General features: G+C 40.2%; 1 non-coding gene across 1 annotated transcript; it reads left to right on the forward strand.

Annotated features, from left to right (window-relative positions):
• Positions 1–6,779: 6,779 nt before the first annotated feature.
• On the forward strand, positions 6,780–6,886 carry LOC148553451 (small nucleolar RNA R71). The gene has a single exon (XR_015893277.1). It is a non-coding gene; the product is annotated as a small nucleolar RNA R71 (small nucleolar RNA).
• The last annotated feature ends 359 nt before the right edge of the window (positions 6,887–7,245 follow it).

The raw sequence follows: 7,245 nt of genomic DNA on the forward strand, positions 1-7,245 counted from the left end.
TAGGATTTAGATGTAGTTTCTAGAGAGAGAGGTTCTCTCCTCTCTCTTAGGATTAGGATTTAGGACTTCTCTAAGTTTTAGGAGTGACTCTCAATCCCAGGTTCAATGTTCTTTTACTTTATATTTATCTCTTACTTTCAGATATTTTAATGCTTATATTAGTTATGTTGCCTATTTGGCTTATGCTACATTCATGTTATGATTTTCTTAATTAATATTATTTGAGGTATTTCAGTTATTATTGCTTTCTTTTATTTACATGATTATTGCTTCCCATCTGAAGGCATTTTTATTCCAGTAGATTTACTTTTCCCCTTTTGGTTTTGGTTAAGAAATTAGTAACTCAGGAGTTATCCAATTCAACAGCATAATTGATAATTGCTATCTTGCCAATTGAATTGAACTTCAATAATCCCAATCTTTTCTTAGGAAATAAATAGGATTCGAAGATCAAACCAATTTTTTCCTTTACATTCATTTGCTTTAGTAAAGGTTAACTAAGTGGAATTAAGATTCAACTTTCATTATTATTGATAAGGATAACTAAGTCTGGACTTCCAATTTCTTATACCTTGCCAAGAGATTTTATTATTATTATTTTATTTTACTTGTCATATAACATATTCCCTCCTTACTTCCAAAACCCCCAATATACAATCTTCATAACCAATAATAAGAACATACTTCCCTGCAATTCCTTGAGAAGATGACCCGAGGTTTGAATACTCGGTTATCAATTTCAAAGGGGTTTGTTACTTGTGACAACCAAAACGTTTGTAAGAAAGGTTGATTGCTTGGTTTAGTAACTATACTTGCAACGAGAGTTTACTATAACCTCTAAACCATCAATCTTTCACCTTGGAGTTTGTAAGAAAAGTTGATTGTTGAAGGTGTTTGGTGGTCCGATTTGGGCGAAGAGAGCTTGTATAGTAGAGTTTAGATCGGCAAGTGCTTTCTCCATAGAGGTTTGGGGTTGATAGGAGGGTTCATTTGGCTCATAAGGTGGTTGGTATGGTGGATACGGGTTAGGGTCATATGGAGGTGAATGGTGGTAGTTGGCTTGTGAGTGTGGTGGTTCAAAGTTATGTTGAGGAGGTTCATAGGCATATGATGGGGGTTCATCATATCTATCATCTTGGTATGCCCCCTGGAATGGCTCTTGACTATAGTAATTTGTTAGATGTTGGTTGTCACGGAAGGGTCCACCATAACTATTGTCTTGGTATGCATCGTGGAATGGTCTTTGTCTGTGGTACTGTGGAAGGTGTTGTTGCCAGAAGGGTTGATCAGATCCTCGTGGCTCCTTCCATCTCTGATTGTTTTGACCTTGATGCATGTTCCTGTTATAATTTCCATTCCTTGCAATAACATTGGAACCAAACTCAAAACGAGAGGGGTGAGAACTCATAATAGTAAATAAAAATTTAAAAACGAAAATAAAAACAAATTTTAAATTAAAAGGTTATTGAAATTTAAATTTTAAATTTGAAAATTAAATTTTGAATTTTGAATTTTGAAAAATTAAATTTTGAAATTTGAAATTTATATAATGAATTTTGAAATTTGATTTTTGAAATAAGATAAGATAAGGTTTTAAAAAAGATATGATTTTTGAAAAAGATTTAAATTTTGAAATTTAAATTTTAAAATTTTAAATTTTGAAATTTGAGATTTTAATTTTTAATTTTTAAATTGAAATTTGTTTGAAATTTTGTTTGAAATTTGTTTGAAATTTGAAATTTGAGTTTTAAATTTTGAATTTTTTGAATTTAATGAGGAAGGAGAAAAACAATAAAATGACACCAAACAGAAAATTTTTAGATCAAAACAAAGAAAACAACTAAGAACAACTTGAAGGTCAAGATGAACACGAAGAACAACTTGAAGATCAAGATGAACAGCAAGAACAAATTTTTTTTTTGAAAATTTTTAATAACTAAAGAAAAAAACCAATAACCTCTTAATTTACGAAAAAGCAAAAATAAAAAAAATAAAAACAAATAAACAAGTAAAAAGTAGATATTTACAATAACCAATAATAAGGCACACATTTGCAATTCCCCGGCAACGGCGCCATTTTGACGTTAGGATTTTCTATCGGTAAAGAATAAGAGTAATCACGTTATAAGTATAGATTCAAAACCAACAGAAAATCCCTTCGTACAAACGTTTTGGTTGTCACAAGTAACAAATCCCTTTTTAAAATTGATAACCGAAGTATTTAAACCTCGGGTCGTTTTCTCAAGGAATTGCAGGGAGGTGTTCTTATTATTGGTTATGAGTCTTGTAAATTGGGGGTTTTGAAAGTAAGGAAGCAGTATGTTGAATGATAAGAAGAATAAAATAAATAAATAACTATAAAATAGACTCTTGGCAAGATATGAAAACTGGAAGTCCTATCCTGGTTATCCTTATCAATTGTAATGAGAATTAGATTTTTCTCCCACTTTTTAACCTCTAACTATGAAGGTAAGTTAAGTGGATGAATTAATTTTTGAATCCTCAAGTCCTAGTCCTTCCTTGGGAAAGGCTAGAGTTATTGGATCTCAAATTAATTCTTGAAGAATTCCAATTTTCAATCAACAAGGAGTTTGATAACTCAAGTGTCTCCAATTTATCAATTCATCAATTAAAACCAAGAATATAACAAGCTAAATAAAAATCATAAATCTGAAATACCTCAATTGCATTAATAATAGAAATCAATTCTAACATGAAAATTCATAAATTAAATTAGAAAAATAAATAAAGGAACATTGAACCTGTGATTGCAGAAGATGAAACCTAATCCTAATCCTAAGAGAGAGGAGAGAACCTCTCTCTCTTAAACTACATCTAATCCTAAAATTATGAATATGAAAGCCTTCTTATGAATGAATGGATTCCCTTACTTTATAGCCTCTAATCTGTGTTTTCTGGGCCGCAAACTGGGTCGAAAACAGCCCAGAAATCGCTGGAGAAGAAATCTACCACGCTGATTTTCGTTATTGCGATGCATCCGCATGGAGTACGCGTTCCCGTCGCCTAGCGTTAGGGTCACTATGACATATTATATATTAAATCGAAGCCCCGGATGTTAGCTTTCCTACGCAACTAGAACCGCGTTGTTTGAACCTCTGTAGCTAAAGTTATAGCCGTTTGAGTGCGAAGAGGTCAGGCTGGACAGTTTAGCAATTTCTCCAACTTCTTGTATTCCTTCCACTTTTGCATGCTTCCTTTCCATCCTCTGAGCCATTCCTGCCCTGTAATCTCTGAAATCACTTAACACACACATCAAGGTATCTAATGGTAATAAGAGGAGATTAAACATAGGGAACTTAAGGCCAAAGAAGCATGTTTTCAATCAAAGCACATAATTAGGAAGGCAAATGTAAAACCATGCAAATAGTATGAATAAGTGGGTAAAGAGTTGATAAAAACCACTCAATTGAGCACAAGATAAACCATAAAATAGTGGTTTATCAACCGGCTTCGAGTTTTAGGAGCTTGTCCTCTAACGCACGGCGTCGTCTAACTTCCCTTCGTAGGTCTCTCTCAGCTTCTCGTTGATGCTCTACCTCCTTTTCGAGTTTCTTCAAGTGATCTTGAAGTGCTTCCATGGCTCCCATATTTGGTGAATCATTGTTTTTGTTAGGACGAGGAGTATCTTTTGGTGTAGTGTCCGCGTTCTTGTGCGGCGTTCTATCTTCTAGACCTGAATCATGGTCGTTGTCATGGTCGTCCGCCATGGTGGTGGGATGACTTCTAGGTTCCCCGGTAATGGCGCCAATGTTCCGAGGGTTACCTGAAACTGTAGATCGATCTCGGACAAAATCTTCGGTGTGGATCGAAGATGACGTGTCCGGCTGTGAGAGGCGGCCGCAGCTATCGTATCCGACTTGTTGATTTTAGCTGCACTGCTGATCCTTCGTCACCAGAGGGTGGGGGTACCTACAAGGGACTCCGATGCTTAAGTTAGCAAGGGTATTAAGCAGGTTTTTTGTGGAATCAGAGTATGAGTTATACCTGGGTGCTTCAGCGTATTTATAGTAGTGTGGAGTGACCTTTTTAGATAAGATAAGTTAGTTATCTTATCTTATCTTTATCTTTGAGTGAGGTCATTTTATCTTCAAGGGAACCGCCCTTATCTCTATAAGCTTAGGCTGCCTTTGGATTTGGGTTGTGTTCCTCTATCTAGGCCCTTTATTGGGCTTTCCTGGCAATTTGGCCGAGCTCTTTGAGAAGAGGTCGGATAGTCTGACCTGAAGAGGTCGGTCACTTTGTTGCTAAACATCCCGGGTCGGAGAAGAAGAAGAAAAAAAAAAGAGAAGGCTGCCTCTCAACAGGGAAGGTTGCCCTGTTATCACCCAGAACGCGACCTGTGTGGACGCACAGGGGACTGTGCAGATGCACAGAGACGAAAACTTAGAAGGGTGCGAACGCACACAACGTGCGATCGCTGCGACCAGAGGGGTTGCGAATGGTCGTGTGGACGCACGAGGATGTGCAACCGCACAGAGAGTTTTTTTTACTTGGGACAAAAGCTCGTGTGCGTGCGCACGCACAGAGGTTGGAAATGGGGGAGGTTGTGCCCACGCACAAGCTGTTCCCTCGCTGCCACCAGAGGGGCTATCAAATTACGTGCGGGCGCACACGCCTGTGCGGCCGCACAGGTGAAGCAGGTGATGGGTTGTGTGCATACGCACGCAGCTGTGCGCACGCACTGGTCAAGGAAAACTGGCAGCGCGCACGCCCAAACTGTGCTAGCGCTGCGACCAGAGGGAAAATCAAAGCGCGTGGGGTGTCTCCCACCAAGTACTTTGGTTTAGAGTCCTAAGTTGGACTTGCATGGCTTTGTTGGTCACTTGGGAACTTCACCAAGGAGGAAGATCTCCAACTCCTTGGCATGTTTGGGTTGAGTGTGATGAGTATGATCCTCTGAACTTGATCTCTTGGCAACATCCTCTTCTTTTCGCTCCTTGCCATCCTCATTGACTTGCTCTTCAACTACATCGCAGCCAAAAATAGAATACGCTTCAAAAATGGGCTTGTTGGACTCCTCCAAGGTGAACTTGACTAGCTTGTCATCCGCCTCAAAAGAATAGACTCCCGAATGTGCATCTAGCTTGAAACAGGATGTCTTTAAGAATGGCCTTCCAAGGAGTATGGATGATGGCTTGTTTGAGTCAATGGGAGGTGTCTCCAAAATGTGAAAATCAACTGGAAAGAACAATCCTTGGATATTGACTAGGACATTTTCGGCAATCCCAACAACGGACACAATACTCTTGTCGGCTAGAACAAACCTCGCCCCGGACCTCTTTAGGGGTGACAAATTCAATCTTTCATAAATGGAGAGTGGCATAATGCTCACACACGCCCCCAGATCACACATACAGTCCATGAATTTAATTCCGCCAATCAAGCAAGTGACCAAACATGGGTCGGGATCATTGCATTTTTTAGGAAGTAAGGAGGAGATAGAATCATCTACCGGCCTTGTGTTGAGGTTGCCAAGCTTTTCTTTGTGAGTGCAAACATCTTTAAGGAACTTGGCATATCTTGGCACTTGTTGAATTGCTTGGAAGAGAGGGACGGTGACTTCAACCTTCTTGAAAACTTCCACCATAGTGGGGTCAAGCTCTTCTTGTTTCTTGGCCTTCTTGGCTAAAGTTGGGAATGAAATGGGCAAAGGCTCTTCAAGCAAAGTCTTTCTCTTTGGCTCCTTGACCTTGGGTGGTTCTTCCTTGCTTTCATCAACACCTTCATCTTCATCCCTCATCACCTCCACTTCATCTCCCACATCTTCATTGTTTGTCTCCTCACTCAACTTTGTAGGTATAGCAACATTCTTATCCAATTTAGTGCCGCTCCTAAGGGTAATGGCATTGATGCTACCCTTAGGGTTGGGTTGAGGTTGGGAATACAAACTACTTGAGGTTGAAGCTTGTTGGGTGTTTTGTGCGGTTTGAGGAGGGAGAGTCAAACGGGAAAGGGCATCGGCTATTGTAGCCATATATGCTTCTTGTTTCTTGTGGAACTCTCGTTGTTCTTGCATGAAGGTGTGAATTGTGTCATTCATGTGAGGTTGGTTAGAGGGAAGGGCTTGGTTAACTTGAGGAGGGCTAGGCCTATTATGTGGGGGTTGGTACTTCCCTTGAGGTTGAGATTGTGGGAGTTGTTGGTATGGTTGTTGGTATGGTTGTTGGTATTGTGGTTGACCTTGGGGTTGTTGATAGTAGTAGACTTGGGTGTTTTGGTTGGGATGAGCTTGAGGAGCTTGGTTCCACCTTTGGTTTAAGTTATCCCTCCACTCTTGATTTTGATTTCCTCCATGTTGGTTGGATCCTTGGGTGTAATTTTGTTTTTGTGGGTAAGAGTTAGCTACCGCCAATGTAGTGTCCTCTTGGAGCTGAGGACACTCATCGGTGTAATGAGTGTTACACGCACACACACCACATACCCTTGGTGGTCCTTCGATCCTTAGAGGTTGAGGTGATGCACTTATCAAAGCTTGAGGAATTTGTTGTCCTTGGGTGAGTTGTCGCTACATAATTATCATTTCACCAAGGATCTTGGTCAAAATAGCATCTCCGGAGGGAGAAACTTCATTCACAGATTTTGATTGTGGGCTCTTCGCCCTTGAGTGCTGAGCGGAGTCCGCCAAGTCTGATATAACTTCCCATGCTTCCGTAGCGGTCTTGTTCTTAGTCAATGAACCTCCACTCGCGGCTTCTAGGAGAAGCTTGTCTTGGTGATGCATTTCTTGACAGAAATAACTGATAAGAACCAACTCAACAATCCGATGGTGAGGACAAGCCTCCAGCAACTTCTTGAATCTCTCCCAATACTCATACAAAGTCTCCCCGTCCCGTTGCACAATGCAAGAAATCTCTCTTCGCAACTTGTCTGTTTTCTTGGGAGGGTAGAACTTTTCCAAAAACCCTTTACGCAACAAGTCCTAGTTGGATCTAACTTCACCCGTCTGAGTATAAAACCACTCCTTCACTTTTCCCTCCAAAGAGAAAGGAAAGGCGAAGATCAACACTGCAGCCTCATCGGCCCTATGTCTTCTTGCGGTTGCATAAGCAACATGGAAATCCTTGAGATGCTTCAAGGGATCCTCTCCAGGCAGTCCATTGTACTTGGGGAGCAAGTTTATCGTGCCAGACTTGAGCTCAAAGTTTGGGTCTAAGGCCGGATACAAGATTTGAAGTGGTTGCAAGTTAAGATCAGGAGCTCCGGCTTCCTTCAAGGTGATTCTTC

This window comes from Arachis ipaensis, chromosome B7 (assembly GCF_059453495.1).
Source record: "Arachis ipaensis isolate K30076 ecotype BB chromosome B7, ASM5945349v1, whole genome shotgun sequence".
Classification (NCBI taxonomy): domain Eukaryota; kingdom Viridiplantae; phylum Streptophyta; class Magnoliopsida; order Fabales; family Fabaceae; genus Arachis; species Arachis ipaensis.